Source organism: Thermobia domestica, chromosome 13, assembly GCF_964235325.1.
Source record: "Thermobia domestica chromosome 13, izTheDome1.hap1.1, whole genome shotgun sequence".
Taxonomy (NCBI): domain Eukaryota; kingdom Metazoa; phylum Arthropoda; class Insecta; order Zygentoma; family Lepismatidae; genus Thermobia; species Thermobia domestica.
The window spans coordinates 207,607,171-207,629,525 of record NC_137466.1 but is presented as its reverse complement, the minus strand read 5'-3'; positions in this window follow the sequence as shown (position 1 = coordinate 207,629,525).

The following is a 22,355-nucleotide window of genomic DNA, read 5'->3' as shown; positions in this document are numbered from 1 at the left end:
TATCATATCACTTTAATTTTTAATTACCAGTGTCTTGAGATAATTGACCATTCAAGTGTCCATAACGTACAAATCCTTTGTTAGTTCATCATAGGTAAAAATAAACGTATTTATATGCAACCCGCATGACCGTGTAACTCGGCGGGTTAACATAAATGACAGGCGATATAATGTTAACATTTACTGCAATCTACTATGGTTTTTATCATATCACTTGAAAGCGAAAACTTCCGGGGTGACCGCAGCGAAGCGGGGCGGGTTAACATAAATGACAGGCGATATAATGTTAACATTTACTGCAATCTTCTATGGTTTTTATCATATCACTTGAAAGCGAAAAAGTAAAAATTATCTAAGTAACAAAGTTTATTGCGTTCCGGGGTGACCGCAGCGAAGCGGGGTGAACGCTGCTAGTATATATATATATATATATATATATATATATATATATATATATATAGATAGATAGATAGATAGATAGATAGATAGAGATAGAGATGAAGTATTTCTTTAAAACTTCAAAAGTGTTACGATACTACAACTCGGAAGCTCTTGGTTCGATTCCATCGATTGGCTTTTGGATTGACGACAACTACTTCTCTGGATTATTTTTTTTTCTTTCATTGGAAATTTCAATGATGTAGTCTCAAGCTTCCTGGAAGCATTTCTGTAAACCTTTTTATTTAATTAAAGACAAGTGCAATATTAGAGTCCTTTAACCTTATAACAAGTCAATATCTTTATTCGTTCCCTTCACCTTTAGAGCAACCTGTTAACTTCCTACTTGTGTCTGGCTACGTTTTCATTCCTTAGCCGCGTCACTATACTGCGTTTCAGGACATTCCTCACATTCAGCTTAATTGTAAATATTTTAAGCGCCCAGTTAGCTCTCTTCTAGCTTCCTCAATTGATTGGCTCAGCCACAGGATGTTGTCTGATAACTACGTTGGCGTATATTGTCAAGTTGGTATTTGGTGTTTATTACTCCTTTCTGCTGAGGTATTGCTTCGCATTTGGATTTTCTCAGAAAACTATAACTCAGGATTATGAGATGATTTCCCCAGCTTTTGAGGTCTACGACTCTCGAACGTTTTGTTATTTTGACGTCACGAACACGGTGTCATAAGGAGATTAGATTTCTGTGAATTTACCATAATTATTTGGTATTGAGAAGAACAGGAGTGTTATGTTAGTCAAAAATCAGTGCAAGGATATTTGAATACTCTACAAAACGTACCATCGACAGAACGTACCACTTACCCTGAGGGCCGCTTGTGAAGGATTTTCTAAAGACACTTTAAATAATGACAAGCGACAAAACGTACCACTTGCCTGGAGGGCTACTTCCAAAGAGTCTTCCAATCAGCTATCAAATAATGACAGGCGTCAAAATTTACCACTTGATAGGACGGTATATATATATATATGTATGTATGTATACCGGCCAAAATAAGGTTAAAAGTTGAACAGATTGATGATGAGAAAAGTACCGATGTAAGACCAAGACTAAGACTAAGGGATGCAAGACCATGACCATGCCTGATTTCCTCATTCTGTCGATACTTCACCGAAAGTCCTATCTCCTGATCTTTTCCCCAAAGGCATTTCTTAAAATGGAAGAAGCACCCACTGATTCCGGTCGAAGAAAATACTTGGCGAAGCGCTGATATTGCCGATGATTAAAAATCCACGTTCACTATTTCTGGTTTCCACTCCTGGACAGACTGAAGGATGAGTCGAAACAAACGAATATCTGTCTCTTTATTCTTATTGGGTAATAAAGCAAAAACTACTGGATTGATATTGCTTCTTCATACGAACTGCCAAAATCTGCATGGATACTGTAAATCTGAGAAAACTGTTTACTAGAGCACTTGAAAGTACCACTCATGAAAAAATGATTAAAGCGTTTCAAGCTCTCTTTGCCCTTATCACTATAAAAAATTATAATTCTATTTTCTTCTCCGTCGTCAGCTAACAGAAAAGAAGTACCGTGAAGCATCTATAGTGTTTCTTCTTCTAACATCACTTCTTTACAGTTGTTAGGCTCTTTTCTATTTCCTTGCGCCGCACATCTGTCTCTGTAGAGTTCTTCTCAGTAGCCTATTACCCCCCCCCAAGAAAACTTTTGGTGAAAGTAAATTTTAATAACCATTACCGACCCTGTTTACAATGTCAGATTTCCTCGAACTAAATGTCTGACATTTCAAGGTCAATTTTTTCCTTTAAATGGTACGTTTTGTCGCGAAAATTCAAGTGGTACGTTTTGTCGCTGATACGTTTTGTCGGGACACCAGGGTATTTACCTTAAATAACTTTCCAAATCTTACTAGTGTTCTACAATGCACGTGTAAACAACTACCTGAGTGCATCAACCTTTTACTCCATCTATATATCTCTGGGCACATTTACATACTCCGTTATAATCACCAAGGTACAGAGATACTACGCTTCAACAACTTTACAATGCACTCAGCCACTTTTGGCTCATATTTACTTTACTAACAACTTCAGCCACTTATAGCTCCATTCCAACATCAATACAAATACACACTGTTTGAATTACATAGTTACGCTCTTCATTTGTACTTACAAATTTCTGACATCTTGTCCGATTATTCTCTAGCAACACCTTGTCCGACTAATTGACCTAACCCAACATTCTCCCGGGTATTGCCCAAAATCAAATTGATAAAAACATACCAACAACCTAACAAGGAGGTGTGGTTTATACCTCAGTCTGGGAAACAAAACTGGATGGTTGGAGTTTCTCGGGGTACTTCGTTTAAAGTCGTGGGAAGAACAACGAGCCAGAGAGAGAGGACAGAATGGAGTGTCATCCACTGAAGAAGGTACAGCAAATACATCGAAACATCTAGTTACAACCACACAAACTCCTATGATTCTAACTTTACCTATCCTCATTTGCTGCACTTGAAAAATGATAATTTGTGTTCGAGTTATAATATGCAAATACCTTTGAGCTACATTTCCAATATTCATAATTTGTTAAATTGTTATATTTTAATGAATATCACATTCTTAGTTCAGCTCTTAAAGCTGCTGGTGGGGAAAAGTACCCGAAGTTTACTGTCTTTTGGTTACTTATTGGCCAAATGGATAAATCTGATTAAGCTAAACATAACTGCTATTTAGGCATGTTGCAAAAGTACTCAATGGATAAATGTGGGAAAGCTTATAGAGCGTCTATCTGCCCGACAGTTTCTATGTCAACAAAAATCACAGGATGGCCGCCCTCAACTGGGACAGTTGCAAAGGAGGAAATTGCTCCTCTCGATTTTCGGAAGGGGTTTAGTTCTTGGAAATAATTATCAAAACATACTGTTTTGCTCTCGCTTACTATAGTACTTAACATTGTAATATTCTATAGATATAATCAAATAACGCACACTTAAATCTTTAACCCTTCTTGCTTTTATTATGAAAAGTCATATAATTCGTTGTACACAGTTTCTATAAGTGTTTTTCAAAGTCTTTGAATACTCTAATATGTTTTCAATGTAGGTTACGAAAGTGATTATGTTCGGTAAATAATGTTGCCTCAGGTAGAAAGGAAGTTAGTCTTAGCCCATAACATTCTCAGACTGGATAGGTTATACTCCGTAGCTCATAGCAGCCTCGGGAGAAGCTACTGAAGGTTTACACTCCGCAGCTCATGGCAGCTTCAGGAGAGGCTACTGAAGGTTTACACTAGTGCTTTCAACGGGTCGGGTCGGGTCGGGTCGGGTTGAAGACCGACCCGACCCGTGACCCGAATTGACTGACCCGAACCGTGATCCGATCTGATTGACCTGACCCGATAACCCGACCCGAGCTGACCCGACTGGCCCGACCTGACAACCCGACTCTACTTGGCCCGACCTGACAACCCGACTCTACTTGGCCCGACCCGACCAGTTTGAGAGCACTATGGTCACGACACTGGGTGAACGCCAAAATGCACTCACATTGGGAATTAAACCCGGACCACGTGTACCGAAGTCTTACACGTTAACCACTAGCTAGATCAAGCGGGGGATTTGTATATGCATCTTAATGAATATTTGGCAGTTTTGAGGTTTAGTTATTTCTTTTTATAACTGATACCAGTGTTCGACGTGGGAGAATTTTTTTCTTGCTTTAATTCTATGTGACGAAATTTTTCTTCAAGGTCAGTGTTCTCACCTGCTCGGACGGCAGCGGGTCTTCTCGGAGGGCAGTAGCAAGAGTATCTTAGCGGAGACAAAAGGAAATCGTTTAACTACAATGGTAAGGGTTGAGGAAACGGGAGAACACCTGTGATTTTTTCCAACGCTTCAACTTTCATTACAAAATAGGTTCTTATGATTCCGGAACCCGTGCCACTTTGATTGTTCTTTCTCGGTAATTAAAACGTATTTTACAGTATATATAGTTGCACGTAAGAAGATACATAATATGAATTTTGTAATTTAAAATTTAAAAATACAGTATGATAATTAATTATAAAGTACTAATTTTATTTCATCACTTTCAGCACAACAGATGAAATTCAAACAATTCGCTCCCTGGGTCTTGGTCATCAATACTGCGTCTTATCCATTGTCTTACAGTCAAGTCTTGGTCCTGCATTTCGTAGTCTTGGTTATCTTTCATGCTACACAAGAGCCAAGAATGCTCACCTCATCGGTACAAATGAAGACCAAGTGTGATTTTGATTATGGCTACTTGGTGATCACCAAAACAAGGCCAAGAGCAAGATTAGTATGCACTTCGTCTTGCATATCCAATCTTTATCTTGTTCTTGTATCGGTGTTTTTGGGCTTGGTGAAATAAAATGAAATATTCAGTTTAAGGTCCCTTGATTCTTCACCGAGGCTAAGGGATATGGTGACCATGAGAAATGAATGCAATGGTGGAATGAAGAAAGTGGGAGGAAACAGGAGAACCCCGAGAAAACCCACTACACGGCGTTTTCCCACCACAACCCATTTGACATGATGAGGTATGGACATTGCGTTGTTTTCAGTGTATTCAAATGGGTTCTCAAGATGACCTATGATCTTGATCTGACAGTGACCTCTGACCATGACATTTGATTGACGCATATTTGGTCGACTTGCGACAGAGAATCATACCATACAGCTTTTTCTTTGTTATCAGTTCGATTTACCTTTTTTCAAGCTCTATCCGAATTTACCATTGCAATCCCATAAGGAAAAAATCGAAATTTGACCTTTGACCCTATATCTCTTCAATCTTTAGTACAAGTGACATGCTTCTATGGCGAAACAAAACTTATGTCCTTCGTCTAAAGTTACACCAAATTGCACGGCTTTACCTCATACCACTTTTGCACAGTGAACAAATGAAGTATCAAAAATGTATGTGTATTTGTAACTGTACTTATGTATCGATCTTTTTCCTTTCCCCACCTTTGCAATCGGTCTTTTCCCACTCCCTCTGGAAAAAATCCTGCAGGCGTCCCTAATTCAGAGGAACAACCTAAGAGATAACGAAATGTGTTAAATATCTTTAGTAATAATAAAATTAAAATAATGTATTTCTTTCATTAGCTTTTCGAATAGTAAGGAGTTACCTTGAGCCATTAACTTCTATACACGAATAGATGTAATCGTTTACAAAGCCCCATCCTGGGATTTCTACTCTGGGGAAAAGTACGAGTTGAGGGGGGTCAAAATGTATTCATAAAGAGGAATGACAGGTACCTGGGACGCCGATTATTAGTTTTAAATTCATAGTTTCCGGTGTCACTAAGATGAGCAGTAATACTCCTGACACCGTTCAAGACCAATTTTAGACACTATCGTCATGGCAGGTTTGAGGATGGTGTCGAAAAATAACATGTTCAAAGTGACCGATATTAGTGTCAAATTCATAGTTTTCGGGATTGGTGAGAAGAATAGTAACACCCTCGATGCCGTTTAAGTCCACATTTAGTTCACATCATTATGGAGTTTTGGGAAGTCGTGAAAAATAACGTTCAAAATGACTGATATTAATGTCGAATCTATAGTCTTCAGAACCGCTAAGTTGATTGGTGACAGTCATCATGACATTCGGCAAAAATAGTCATGACAATTGGTCTTGAAACTGACAGGGTTTGGACGTTGTTCTTTTGTATTTATTTAATTCATTAATACTGAGAGGGGCAACGCCCTCGGCGTTGCTATTTTGTTATTTGTTTCTTTATTACACATAGAGATAGATTTAGGGTCCCAAGAATACGAGGGGGAACCCAAAATAAACTACTGTTCTGTTCTAAAAAAAATATTTAATATTTTTACAATTTTTTTTCAGTCTCCTTCAAAGTACCCTCCATTAGATGTGATGCATTTCTCCAGTCTTCTTTCACAAAGTTTGAAATACCTCTTTAGCCCTTCAACTTTGATATGGTTTAATACCCTCTGCGAACCTCTTTTTATAACCTTCATATCATCAAAACGCTTTCCTTTTAGGTTTCTTTCATTCTCTGGAACAGAAAATAGTCGCACGGGCCTAGGTCAAAAAGTTTGGGTCACTGTAATTTTTCAAGTCCTGGCTCAATTTCAAACGAGTGATTTTTGATCCTTTGTGAGTAGGCGAGGAACAAACTTAGCAACAATACGTATGATTTGGAAATCCTCAGTTAAAATCCGCTGGCACGAGCTCAAATTCACTTCTGTCTGTTCTGATATTTCGTCGATCGTGAAACGATGATCCTCGTTGATTTCTTGACTTTTCTCTTCAATGTTTCCGTCGTTTCGAGATGATGAAGGACGCCCACAACGAACATGATCTTCAGCACTTTTAAAGCATCCAAACTACTCGAAAACCAGTGTGAGTGTCGTAGCATTCTTCTTGAAAGCCTGTTGAAGATTTTGGTAAGCTTCCATTGCCCATTTTTCAAGCAGGAAGCAAAATTTCAAACACGATATTTTTTCATTTAAATCTGTCATAACGGTTTTGCAGGCGGTAAAGAAAAACAGTTGAGAAAAACAACACTACAAGTCAAACGTTAGCCCCTACGCAGACGTCGCTTGAGCGACTGATTTGGAAAACCTGTTTACTAGAACCATAGCGGGAAAACTCTCTGTTGCTCCTAGGAATGGCCGCGCGTTTTCAATCCCGTTTCTTTTGGCCCCCCCTTGCATTTCTGCTCTTATTCCTCCCTAAACCGGAAGTCCGGAAGTGGTAGAAACCTATCAACACTTTCCGCTTCAAATATTGATTTTCATAGAGCAGTAACGGTAAAGGCTAGGGAGATACGTATTTCAGATATGGATTCTGCCTCTCACGAATAAGTTCCATTTCCACTCTTTCCTCTATTTAAGCTGGAGATCGATCTATTCCAGTCTTAGCACAGGACGCCATAGAGCCAAAACGGAATATATGTTTCTTGATATGGATTTAGGGTACCAGAATATGATTCTTCTTCAGGACCCATTATTTTATTGAAAGTGGAAGTTTCATTACAATTTTTGACTTCAATAGGAGCTGAAGCTTTCCTGGTGACGTGATGCAAATGTATGTTCTCAAGATATTAAGTAGGTGAAGTATTCGTTATCCAATATTTCGAGAACAGAAACTGTTCTCATCTTCAGGGTTAGTATGAAGAGACCAGACAGAGGAATCATGTATAAATAGTATCTGGAGCCGACAACGTGGACTGGGATTGGTTGATGGATTGTCCAATCAGTTATTGGCCTGAAGGCTGGCTATAATTAGTCGGTGGCTGATGCTTTGTGATTAGGGAAATCCAGGTGTTATTAAATTGATTTGACTTCTCTTTTACAGTTCCATAGAGCATGAACTGTAAAAGAGAAGCGAGAAACTATTTCAACGTCTCAAGAACAAGTTTTATTTTCGATCTTATCTCTCTATTGAAAACCGGAAATAATCATTTTCGGTTTAAATATTGGATTTTGAAAGCCTATTGTGGTTTCACAATGAGACGGAACTAGCTTATTTTCTAACCGAAGGTAGATGGCTATAATATTGAACGTTCATTTATTAATTTTCTGCCTCGTCTCGATTTTCGAAAAGCTTTTCTCTTCTTGTCTCGTATTGTAAAACTGATAATGCTCTAAATTTCTTGCTTTGTTATGCCTTAAAAATTATTCATAATTTCATGTAAAATTTATCAGAATCGTTTAGTCACGAAAAGTTCACGAACGGTGTGATGTAGCTACATATGAACCATATTTATATTTTGAGTAATTATATTGTATAATGATGACTTGTGTATATTTAAACGTTGATAAATACTCTTCATTGTGTTTGTACAATCACTTTATCAATTTATAGCTTTTATATGAATCATATAACACTGAAACTGTGTTTGCAAACCGAAACTTGGGTGAACTAGTGTTCCTCACGAGACTCAATTAATCAAGAACACTAGTTCTTAACCTTTTTTGAACATTACGACACCCTATTTATGAAAAATTAAATGAAATCTTTGAGTTTTACTTCTCACACTTACGCCAGCTAGGCTAAAGGAGACGGTGATGATGAGAAATGAATGAAATGATGGAATAAAGAAAGTGAGAGGAGACGGGAATGCCTCGAGGAAATCCACGCACGTGGTGTTTGTCCACAACAAAGTTCGCTTGGCGCGAGCTGGGATCGAACCAGAGACCCCTAACACCAGAGGTGAACGCTCTACCACTGAGCCACCGCGGCCCGGTACCCTATTTAGTAGCCCCGTACGATCCTCTTCTTAATTACAAATGACAACAACAATAATAATACAGTATAATGTATTAGAGACCAACTTCAAAAGACCCACCAACAATTGAAGGTCGCGACCCACCAGTTGGGAATAACTGACTTAGAACAAAGTCCATTACTTACCGCTTCTCGGCGAAGAAAACTCTACGAATCCGACATGCTGAGCTTTAATACGTTTTGCATATTGGTTTATTACACGTAGTATTTATTCGACCGATATATCTATCGGAATCATTCGTAGCTCTTCTTCCGAAGTGAGAGCATGCTGGCTTAGTCATAGAATAGTGCTCATTTCTGGTATGAGAGGTCCGTGGTTCGATCTCAGATCATGAAAGTTTGTGGTGAACAAATCGTGGCCGTAAGTGTTCTAAGAGTTCTCTGTTCGCTTTCTCCCACATTCTCATTCCACAAATTATATTTTAATAATTAAATTTAATTACGTCATCCGTGTCCGTTAGCCTGAAAGGGTTAACTGTATGCATATATGATTCATTGCACTGTCTTTTCTACATCATTCTTTAGTGTTTCAATTACTAAATTACCTAACCATGTATTAAAATTCTCATTTGTAAAAAAAAAAAAAAAAAGTATTCTTTGTTGAGAACCTTGTTAATTGTCTATGACGTATTGATTGGCTCTTCCAATGTTATTTGACTTCGCTCTGTTTAACCTTCTGACAAGTGTCGTGTTTACTTCACTGTTAACAAACAGTCAATATTATCTTGAAATCCTGCCATTCATACTGGAATCTTCTATAATTTTAATGGAACAATAAACAGTAATAGACAGCTAAATTGTGTTAGGCTAATAATGAAATATTCACTAATTGGCAATCAATACTTAGGATGAAAACAAACTGAAAACATGAATTTCGTGAGTTAGTCATTTTCGTAAATGGCAGATCACATGGCGTAAACAAAGAAGCTTGATGCATGGTTGTCTTCAGCTAACTTCTTCGTCTGGATATACCAATTATCTATTTTAATACTGTCCAGCAATTCTTGAGGCTTTTCCTCCCTCTTTTTCCTTCCACGTGCTTTGTCTCACGTTTCTGAAGATATAGTTATTTCCCAGACACTGTTCACAACGAATTTACTTTTCTATTTTTAAGTAATATAATATTGTCCTTTCCTCCCTTCCTATTAGCAGCTCGTCTTCGTCGATTCTTGGCTCTGCATAGCCCAGTTTCTCCATTCTTCTTCATATCTACATTTTTAAAAGCTCTAGCCATTTTCCGCTGCTTATATGTATTCTCCTTCCTTCGTGGTATTTATATCACAAACCTTGTCCACTCCCAAAATTTCAAGGTAAGCGGTTTGGCCTAAGCTTTGTTCAGTCTGTCAGTCGGGATTTCTTCCTTTATATAGAGAGATTAATTAACTTAAAATAAGATTTTTCAACTCATAATGCACTTCGACCTGATAGATAAACACATTATTAACTACGTGATCTGTGGTGCAAATACTGATTATCAAAGCCAAGCATGAGTGGCTTTCTTCACCCACAATCTACAGTATATATCTATGAAAATAAAAATGAAAGTGGCTCTATTTGTGACTTAATAACTCTTGAACTGCACAAGCGATCTCGATCAAATTTTTAACGTAGATAAGGTTCGAACCTAGGATGCTTTTGTCATTTCACCTTGACGGTGCAACTTAGTGGGGAGGGAGGGAGGAGATATATATATAAAAATGATCGAAAATAACCGATATTAGTGTTGAATATATAGTTTTCGGGGTCGCTGAGATGAACAGTGACACTTCCGATACCGTTTAAATCCTAATTTAATCCTAATTTAAATCCTAACTTGGGGGAGGAGGGAAGGTGTATATATAAAAATTATCGAAAATATCCGATATTAGTGTCGAACCCACAATCCATGCTAATGGAACATATTATTAATTTTTCTTATTTAAACCCTACGAAGCGGGTAATTGACACTAGTTACCTGATAATGATGCAAATGAACATTATAAGTCAGGATGAGAAGTCATATCTAAGAGGTAAATGTGGGTTCAGTGGTTCAGTGGTACAGCACTGAGGATGAGAGAAATCCATGGATTAATCCCACACCGTATGAGTTTGTGTTAAGGAAAGTCAAGTCGAACTTTTCCCGTTTCATCCCACATTGCCATTCCACTATTTCTTTTATAATCATTCAGTTGCATTAATCATCGGTGTCTTTTACCCTAAAGAGCATTAAAGCGTGAGGCGTTAAAGTTTCTTTCCTTCAGATTTAAATAAAACATCAGATCATTAAATACAATGAGATGCTACGAATAGCTTTATCCCGCTTTGAATTGTTGCCCATAGTAGAATCCTGTTCTGTTAACTTATGAGAATTCTCATAAAGTAAGACTAATGAGGTTTTTATTCTTCCAGATATAAAGAGATATGTTGTGAACATCTTTATGTATATCACATGTGAACAGAAAGAGAGAGAGAGAGAAAAGGGGGATTATATTGGACCATATCCAATTTGGAAAACATCCCATTGTGACTCTGTTCATTTATTGCAAGATTTGTTAGAACTTTGGCGCGTGTTGCTTGAAAGCATTTCATATATACTTGTATACACTCATACATATTTGTTCTTTTTCTATATTCCTTTTTTCTTACCCCTTTCTCATTGAGTGCTGACGTTGGAGATGGTTCAAAACAGTTAAATGGTTCTTCGATTTTCTCTATACCTGCACCGCTTTTTGGGTGGCGGAAACATTTCTATAGGAGGACCCGGAAGCACTGCCATGGAATTCTTCCTAATGACCCATGACTTTATCTATTAAAAGCGAATTTAAGAGGAGGTTCTGATAAAGCAAGTAAAAAAAAAAACTGGCAGAAAAATAAGGATATCATATCACAAACCGTGCTATGTATCAGCGTTTCTCTAACAAAACAACTAGAGTAATACGAGGGCAATTTGAAAAGAAAGAAAAAAAAAACGCCGTTTGATTATCAATGACATACATTTGCAGATACAGAACTTTTATTATATAAGAAGAGGAGAAGTATAATACGATACAACCTGTCTTAAACGGAAACTTGTGTTAAACGAAAATATTTCACGGTCCTATGAATTTACTGGCGAATATTGTGTTAAATTCTCTTTGCTAAACGGAAACTGTATTACACGGACAACGGAAATCGATCTAAGCCTTTTAACGGAAAATTTCAAGTTTTGGAGAACAGCATTTAGAAAGTTTTTAAAAATCATTTTAGAGGTTAGATATATTTTGAGCAAAAAAGGCAGCGATATGCAAATCAAAACAGACACGACAGATATACATGCTTTAATAGACAATTAGACCGAGAGTCCGAAAGGAGAAGAGGATGTGAAGGTAAAAAAGAAATAAAGCATTGAGTTGGAAGAAGAATGTAGGCTCAAGACTTATCAAGATTCTGTCAAAAGTTTAAAGGAACTGCAATATTTGCCTTACGTCGAAATGACACTGATATGCTTAGTGTGGACTCACAGGTTAAATCTCTGTGTAAAGTTGAGCAGTCAAACAGCGATGTGTACAGAGTATCCTTTTTGACTATTGGACAAATTAAGTTAATGTATGTACAGTATCTTTTCTGTTCATTGTAACTTTTGCCTGTATTAATGCATAGTAGAAATAAATACTGTACATTGTACGTACAACATTTTATTTTATCTCAGAGTATGTATTATCTGTCAGGAAAGTAAATGTACACCTATTTTTCGAGTCTGGCATTCCTGCGCTCCATCCGTGGAGAGTATGAGAATTAAATCAATCAAATGTTTACTGAGGGGCAAAAAGAAAAGTTTAATCTGAATAAGACATTGCAGAGGGACACAAGCTGTGAATACGAATAGTGCATAGTGTAAATAAAGGACGACACCGAAAGAGAAAGCCAGAAACAGCTGTTAAACTTAGAAAAAAGAGTAAAAATTGTTGAAGTGGGAACATAAAACACAAATACAACAAATACACCGACAACTAAACGTTCACCATGCTATGATCTTGGTGTAGTGGTTAAGATGCTGGCGTACAAATGCAAAGGTCGCCAGTTCGAATCTTCAGCAAGGACATATTTAAAAATTTTTGTTAATTATACATGCAGCTCATGAGAGATGGTAAAAGAGGTCGTATTTAGTTTTTCGTAGCAATTATTATTGGTAATGTTTAGTACTGATAATACTTTTTGTCTTTGCGTATTGCTTTTATTCTTTTCTTCATTTCAAAAGAAGAATATCCGAACAAATGCCACCAAAATTCCTCATATTTGGAATGTAAACGCCATTTGCAATTAGTGAAGAATAAAAATAGAACGTTCCGATGTAGCTGCAAAAAGTAAAAAGAAAAACATGGAAGTGGAGTGTTCGAATCCATACTCATGGTTATTAAAAATACAATTTCTACATGCCTTACACCTCCCAACCACGTTTCTACGTTAGGAAGTAAGAGGTTTGTGTTTAGGTTAGGTTGGTAAATACGTTTTGCAAAGGGGCCCGGTGTAGCTCTGACGCACCACAGGTGCGAGAAGGGAGCAAAACACTTTTTCTCTCTTCCTCTGTGTGTCTATTTATCTATCTATCTGTATATACATAACGCTATTTGCGAATGCCATAACCACCCTAATTTTCAGCGGATTGAGACGAAACTTGGCACAAACTTTAATTGTTGAAATATCTTGATGAGTTCGTTAACCGGAATAATCAGATGAAATTGTTCAAAATAGCGGCCCTTCAAACTCTTAAAAACTTCCAAGGGAACCAAATTTCGCCCATAAATAGGTATTTAGAAAGTTTGAATAACTCTTCCTCTTTTACTGAAATATTTGTGTGCAGAGACTTATTGAAATATTGCACCCGATTAATCGCCTAAAGAAGGTTCACGCCCTTTCGCTACGGTCAGCCTTTTTTCTTTTCTTTTCTTTTCTTTTCTTTTCTTTTCTTTTCTTTTCTTTTCTTTTTTTTGCAGGAGGGGGTTATTTTCGTAACAGAACAAGATGATTGTTAGTGATGATATGAAATTACACATTGAAAGTGAAGTAACTTGTGAAACGTGTTATTTGAAAAAATAATATAATAAATGTGCTTTCCCCTAACACAGAGAACTGTAAATCATGTATTTCGAGTTCGGGAGCGTTAATGGCGAGGAGTGTTATTTCATTTGCTTTTTAGTAACACATTGCATTGCAAATAAAGGTAGGCTACATTAGTGGTAAGTAAAATAATAATAATAATAATAATAATAATAATAATAATAATAATAATAATAATAATAATAATAATAATAGGTGTTGTTTGTGGCAGGGCAATATCTTCCTCAACTCTTCTCCAAACGTAATGATTGTAACGCCATATCTCCCCTTACCAACAAAATATTAGCAATTTATATCGAGAGAACGGGAAACTGTTGAGTGATGGGAGCAACGTTGGACAGTATGCACTCATAGTAGTCAGAAAAATAAGCGATTTCAATGCAAAATAAACGAAGAGTCATTCTCATGGGTAGTCATGGAGCCACGGCAGAGCCCTCTTTAGGCAAAATGTCGATAACTTATATCGGGAGGACAGGAGGTGATAGTGAGATGGGACCAACGTTGGACACCGTGGACCCATAAGGAACAACGAAAAAATTAGGAGGGCGGGCGCCAGCCAGCCTTACTTATTTTCACATAATAATACAAAGTTATATTGTCGAAATACACACACGAGTTAGCTAGTAATATTTCATATTATTATTATCGACCATTAGGAAGGCCTAGGCGCAGATGGGAGGATAATATTAAGATGGATCTCGCAGAGATAGGAATACAAAGTAGAAACTGGATCCAATTAGCTAAGGATAGAAGTCAGTGGAGAGCTTTTGTGAACGCGGCACTGAACCTTCGGGTTCCATAGGCCATAGAGTTAGTTAGTTAGTTAGTTATTATCGACAGCGTCTTTTCATTACGTGTCTAATCAAGCCGAGATAAATTCGAACTCGTATGGACGGCGCGAACAGCCAGTTCATTGTCCACTTTTTTTTATCTGGCTAACCGAAGGTATTTCAGTAACTTACTTATTGCTAATTTTTTTGCTTCACTCGCTTAACTTGCTTTTTTAATAACTTCTAACGACAGGGAGACGAACACAGAAACATCGAGGACAGTTAAAAATCATAGATGCTCTCCCGCCGGGAATCGAACCCGGGACACCATACACTAAAAGCGCACGTGGTAGCCACTAGACCAGCGGCGAGGGCAACGCTTAGTCTCTGTGTCGTTAGGGATTACGACCACTGTATTGCCAGCTACCACTTCTGTGGGTTGTATACTATGATTACATGTTTCTTCTTTGCTGGAAGAGTTAAAGCTACATTCTATGTAATACATGAGGTATTTAGACCTACATGATCTTCATATAATGTAATAAAATGGTCATTCTGGGAATAAGAAAAAGAACATTCCTTGGACAAAACGGAAACTATTGGCATCAGAAATATTTATCTACGAGGCATGTGCAGTAGTATATTTCAGAATAGTTACTGTTTAGTTCAGTAAACGAAGAAAGGGGTATAAAAAAGCAAATATCTCGCGTCAAAGAGATCGACCAGAGTTGACAGAGGCGGAAGCTGGTGTGTAGTAATACAACAACTTGGTTAAATTGATAATTGGTTCTTTATTCTGTAGTAGATCGTATCACAACTTTACGGGAGAGCAGAGGAATACTTACAATCGCTATCATATGGTAAGCTTTAGTAACACGATCATATAGACACAAATGTATGTAATTGTGAGTACTATAACTTGGATTTAACGAAAGCCGTTTAGATATTCAGTGGTGTGCAGGGTTGTATAAGACACAAAAAGATAATATACAATACAATTCTTCATACCTCAGCTTCCAGTAGCTAGGATATATGCAATTTCTGGTTAGATACTGAAACTGCTGTCGGATTTTAATACATGACGTATTGCAGGATGCAAAATGCTTTGCATTACTTTTTTGATTATAGACAGCTACTAGCTTAGTGTTCTGAAAGGTTGTGTATAAACTAGGGATAGCCAATTTCGGAATTATTACTTTCCGGACTCCCGAAAGTAAAACCGGACAAATTCCGGAATTCGGTAAATTCCGATTTGCAATAATTCCGGAATTCGGAAAAATCCGGAATTTAGAAATTTCTGATTTCGTTAACATTCCGGAATTCGGAACAATCCAGATTTTTTCGAAATCCGGAGTTTTTCTCAATTCCTTAGTTATTTTCCTTAAAACATACAGTAGAATACTTCCTACATGAAACTTCAATGGGACGCTCTAGTATAAAATGTTGGTAGTTGCAGAGGTGTGGAGGTACGGAACCCTTTCCCCGAAATCTCTACTATTAAATAAGTTTTGCCAAATTTCAGGGCAAGTTTAAATTTTTTATAATAATAATAATAATAATAATAATAATAATAATAATAATAATAATATTATTATTATTATTATTATTATTATTATTATTATTATTATTATTATTATTATTATTATTATTATTATTATTATTATTATTATTATTATTATTATATCAACACCGTGTATAATCTTTAAAAGATATACGGTTTTTATCTGAATAGTAAAAGCTAATTGACTGTCGATCTCGGTCGTCGAGAAGTCTTCAGGAGGGAAGGACATCGGTCACGTTCTGGGTTTGAGTTAGGAAGGGATAAGTATTCGGGCTCGAGCCAAAAATTGTTAAAAGTTATAGGCTTCAGCCAAATTTATTCAAATCAGCTGGGACCGGGTTTAGGCCTCCCAACGGATCGAGCGGCTCGGCTTACAGCTCATTCACTATCGAACCGAACCGAGAAATGAGGCGAGCCAACAGCTCACCCAACCGAGTGGATTTGAGCCATCGGCTCAGTTGAGCTGAGTCGAAATGTGCCGATGGACTAGTTTCAACTTAGCTGGCTCGAACCGGTTCACATGAGCCGAGTAGGTGACCCATCCCAACCGAGAAAGCTCGAGCCATCGGCTCAATTGAGCTGAGCCGATGGCTCGTTCCAACTGAGCCGGCTCAGGTCATCGGCTCAATTGGGTAGAGCCGACGGCTCATCCAAACCGAACTGACTCGAGCTCTTCCCTCACTTGATACGAGCCGTGCCGGTTGATATCGCTACCTGCTTGGGCTCAAGAATTCGACCGTGCAGGTCTCAGCTTTGATTTTAAGAACTACAGTATATACTTACTATATTGGTGATTACGACATTTATGGCTGTCTCGTAATAATAAAAAAAAACTCTTGTCTTGTTATCTAGACGAGACGAGATACACTAAAATTGTCCCACGAGACTCACTAAAATTATGATACGAGACACACCCCTGTCGTGAGCAACACTAAAAGTATTCCACATAACTGCTTACATTTCTCATGGTTTTCGCTTTCCAGTCTAATCAGGCCATTATTTCAAAACAAGTTAAAACGAGCTGAACGAGCGAGCGAGCCATTATCAAACTCGACTCAACTCGAAACTCGACCTCAAAAACAGCGACTTGGCTCGGAACTCAATTCAAGGAAATTACCTTTGACTCGACACGAATTGAACTCGAGTCGAGTCGAATTTTGGCTCGACTCGTGCTCATCCCTATTCGTATTTTTATTTATGTTTCCACTTCAACAATTTCTACTATTTTTTTCTCCGTTTACCTGCTGTTTCTGCATTTTTCTTTCGGTGTCGTCCTTTATTTACACCATGCACTATTCTTATTCCCAGCTTCTGACCCGCTTCAATGTCTTATTCAGTTTAGGCTTTTCTCCTTACCTTGACTACACATGTGATTGATTTAATTCTCACTTTCCGCGCAGGACCGATGAAAATGTATTATTATTATTATTATTATTATTATTATTATTATTATTATTATACTATTAAACTTGCACGGAGAACTTACTGTATAATACGATATCATTTCTGTAATTTTACTCCATTGTATGTTATTTAGTTTATTAATGGGCACTAAATTGTCTCCAGATCAACGAATAAATTAACTACGGCACGCACTTTGGTGGAAATATCATTACTTGAACATGTTTGGAACGAACCAGGAAAATAACTGTAATAAATATAACTGAATATCACCCAACAGTAAGGCACATAATAAACTAATTTTTACGATATGCAGAGGTAAATATAAAAGCTTTGCTACAAAATACCTACACAAAACATAATTCAATGAGCTCTGAAATATAATATAACGAAATAACCTATGAGATTCAGTTTACAGAGCAATTGTTACTTAAAGAATGGACATACACTATTGAGAAAAACTCCGGATTTCGAAAAAATCCGGATTGTTCTGAATTTCGGAATGTTAACGAAATCAAATTTCTAAATTCCGGATTTTTCCGAATTCCGGAATTATTCCAAAATCGGAATTTTCCGAATTCCGGAATTTGTCCGGTTTCACTTTCGGGAGTCCGGAAAGTAATAATTCCGAAATTGGCTATCCCTAGTTTATACACAACCTTTCAGAACACTAAGCTAGTAGCTGTCTACAAACAAAAAAGTAATGCAAAGCATTTTGTATCCCGCAATACGTCATGTATTAAAATCCGACAGCAGTTTCAGTATCTAACCAGAAATTGCATATATCCTAGCTGCTGGAAGCTGAGGTATGAAGAATTGTATTGTGTATTATCCTTTGTGTCTTATACAAGCCTGCAAACCACTGAATATCTAAACGGCTTTCGTTAAATCCAAGTTGTAGTACTCACAATTACATACATTTGTGTCTATATGATCGTGTTACTAAAGCTTACCATATGATAGCGTTAGTAAGTATTTCTCTGCTCTCCCGTAAAGTTGTGATACGATCTACTACAGAATAAAGAACCAATTATCAATTTAACCAAGTTGTTGTATTACTACACACCAGCTTCCGCCTCTGTCAACTCTGGTCGATCTCTTTGACGCGAGATATTTGCTTTTTTATACCCCTTTCTTCGTTTACTGAACTAAACAGTAACTATTCTGAAATATACTACTGCGCATGCCTCGTAGATAAATATTTCTGATGCCAATAGTTTCCGTTTTGTCCAAGGAATGTTCTTTTTCTTATTCCCAGCATGACCCTTTTATTACATTATATGAAGATCATGTAGGTCTAAATACCTCATGTATTACATAGAATGTAGCTTTAACTCTTCCAGCAAAGAAGAAACATGTGATCATAGTATACAACCCACAGAAGTGATAGCTGGCAATACAGTGGTCGTAATTCCTAACGACACAGGAAGTGAGTGGTGCCCTCCCCGCTGGTCTAGTAGCTAGCACGTGCGCATTTGGTGTAGGGTGTCCCGGGTTCGATTCCCGGCGGGAGAGAATCTATGATTTTTAACAGTCCTCGATGTTTCTTTGTTCGTGTCCCTGACGTTATAAGTTATTAGAGAAAGCAAGTTAAACGAGTGAAGCAAGTAAAATTAGCAATAAGTAAATTACTGAAGCATGTTCGGTGAGTCAGTTAAAAAAAGTTGACAATGAACTGGCTTTTCACGCCATCCATGCGAGTTCGAATCTATCTTGGCTTGATTTTTTTTTATCCATTTGAGAGAAAGTATTGTTTCTTTTCGCTACAGGTAGGCTAGTCACACTTTTCATATTTTTCGCCGTCGTTCACAGTTAAAGTAACTGGTCCTTCTTATTCTTTCCACGAATGATGGATCTTCTCTTTGGTTTCATGTCAAACATGCTTACGTAATGAAAAGATGCTGTCGATAATAATAATAATAATAATAATAATAATAATAATAATAATAATAATAATAATAATATGAAATATTAGTAGCTAACTCGTGTGTGTATTTCGACAATATAATTTTATACTATTATGTGGAAATAAGTAAGGCTGGCGTGCGCCCGCCCCCTTAATTTTTTCGATGCGCCTTATGGGTCCACGGTCCAACGTTGGTCCCATCCCACTATCACCTCCTGTTCTCTCGATATAAGTTATCGAAATTTTGCCTAAAGAGGGCTCTTCCGTGGCTCCATGACTCCCTATTACAATGACTCTTCGTTCATTTTGCATTGAAATCGCTTATTTTTCTGACTACTATGAGTGCATACTGTCCAACGTTGCTCCCATCACTCAACAGTTTCCCGTTCTCTCGATATAAATTGCTAATATTTTGTTTGTAAGGAAGATATGGCGTTACAATCATTACGTTTGAAGAAGAATTGAGGAAGATATTGCCTTGCCACAAACAACACCTATTATTATTATTATTATTATTATTATTATTATTATTATTATTATTATTATTATTATTATTATTATTATTATTATTATTATTGTTGTTTGTAAGGAAGATATGTCGTTACAATCATTACGTTTGAAGAAGAGTTGAGGAAGATATTGCCCTGCCACAAACAACACCTATTATTATTATTATTATTATTATTATTATTATTATTATTATTATTTTACTTACCACTAATGTAGCCTACCTTTATTTGCAATGCAATGTGTTACTAAAAAGCAAATCAAATAACACTCCTCGCCATTAACGCTCCTGAACTCGAAATACATGATTTTCAGTTCTCTGTGTTAGGGGAAAGCACATTTATTATATTATTCTCTCAAATAACACGTTTCACAAGTTACTTCACTTTCAATGTGTAATTTCATATCATCACTAACAATCATCTTGTTCCGATACGAAAATAACCCCTTCCTGCAAAAAAATAAAAAAAAATAAAAAATAAAATAAAATAAAAAATAAAAAAATAAATAAATAAAATAAAGCCTGACCGTAGCGAAAGGGCGTGAACCTTCTTTAGGTGATTAATCGGGTGCAATATTTCAATAAGTCCCTGCACACAAATATTTCAGTAAAAGAGGAAAAGTTATTCAAACTTTCTGAATACCTATTTATGGGCGAAATTTGGTTCCCTTGGAAGTTTCTAAGAGTCTGAAGGGCCACCATTTTGAACATTTTTATCTGATTATTCCGGTTAACGAACTCATCAAGATATTTCAACAATTAATGTTTATGCCAAATTTCGTCTCAATCCGCTGAAAATTAGGGTGGTTATGGCATTCACAAATAGCGTTATATATATACAGATAGATAGATAAATAGACACACAGACGGAGAGAGAAAAAGTGTTTTGCTCCCTTCTCGCACCTGTGGGTGCGTCAGATCTAAAACGGGCCTCTTTGCAAAACGTATTGACCAGCCTAACCTAAACACAAACCTCTTACTTGCTAACGTAGAATCGTGATCGGGAGGTGTAAGTCATGTAGAAATTGTATTTTTAATAACCATGAGTATGGATTCGAACACTCCACTTCCATGTTTTTCTTTTTACTTTTTGCAGCTACATCGGAACGTTTAATTTTTATTCTTCACTAATTGCAAATAGCGTTTACATTCAAAATATGAGGAATTTTGGTGGCATTTGTTCGGATATTCTTCTCTTTCGAAATGAAGACAAGAATAAAAGCAATACGCAAAAACAAAAAGTATTATCAGTACTAAACATTACCAATAATAATTGCTACGAAAGACTAAATACGACCTCTTTTACCATCTCTCATGAACTGTATGTATTGTTAACAAAATTTTTTAAAAACATCCTTGACGGGGATTCGAACTCTCGTCGTTTGTAAGCCAGCACCTTCACCACTACACCAAGATCATGGCATGGTGAACATTTAGTTGTCGGCATATTTGTTGTATTTGTGTTTTATGTTCCCACTTCGACAATTTTTACTCTTTTTTCTAAGTTTAACAGCTGTTTCTGGCTTTCTCTTTCGGTGTCGTCCTTTATTTACACTATGCACTATTCGTATTCACAGCTTGTGTCCCTCTGCAATGTCTTATTCAGATTAAACTTTTCTTTTTGTCCCTCAATAAGCATTTGATTGATTTAATTCTCATACTCTCCACGGATGGAAAGCAGGAATGCCAGACTCGAAAAATAGGTGTACATTTACTTTCCTGACAGATAATACACTCATGTTCAAAATTATTGTCGCATGTCTATAAATATGTTGTTGTAGGAATATAACTTGATAGCGAGTTCGCCCAATATTTCTTATAATGTTAGTATGTGTATAATCGGCAAAGACATGTATGTGGCAAATTTCATGTCAAAAGAGCAGTAAATAAGAACAATAAAACGAAAGTAAAACTTTCTTGTCCATTTAGCAACATTTTCCTTTACTCATTCTAATTTTCGTATTTATAATTCTTTTCCTATGAAATTTACCCTAAATATACATTTCCCGATTATACACATAGCATTAGTATTAAAAGTACCCTGCACAATCATTATCAAATACAAGAAGACAGTTATAAATATGCTACAATCATTTTGGACATGAGTATACATTGTATGCATTCCAAGGATGTTTTAGAATAGATGATCTGCCCATACGCATCTTTACCATATGAACTCAATGAAGCCGAAAAACGATCGAGCATCGTCTGAGCTGGCACGACTGGTTGGTTACTCTCGTTTCCGCCATGATCGTTGGCTCGAAACATTGCGATCTTAGTGGCGCGGAGTAGGCAGAGTAGGTGTGGCGAAGCTGTGACGTATGGCTTCACGATTTTGTTGTATGGGCAGATCCTCTATTTTAGAACATCCTTGATGCATTATTATTATTATTATTATTATTATTATTATTATTATTATTATTA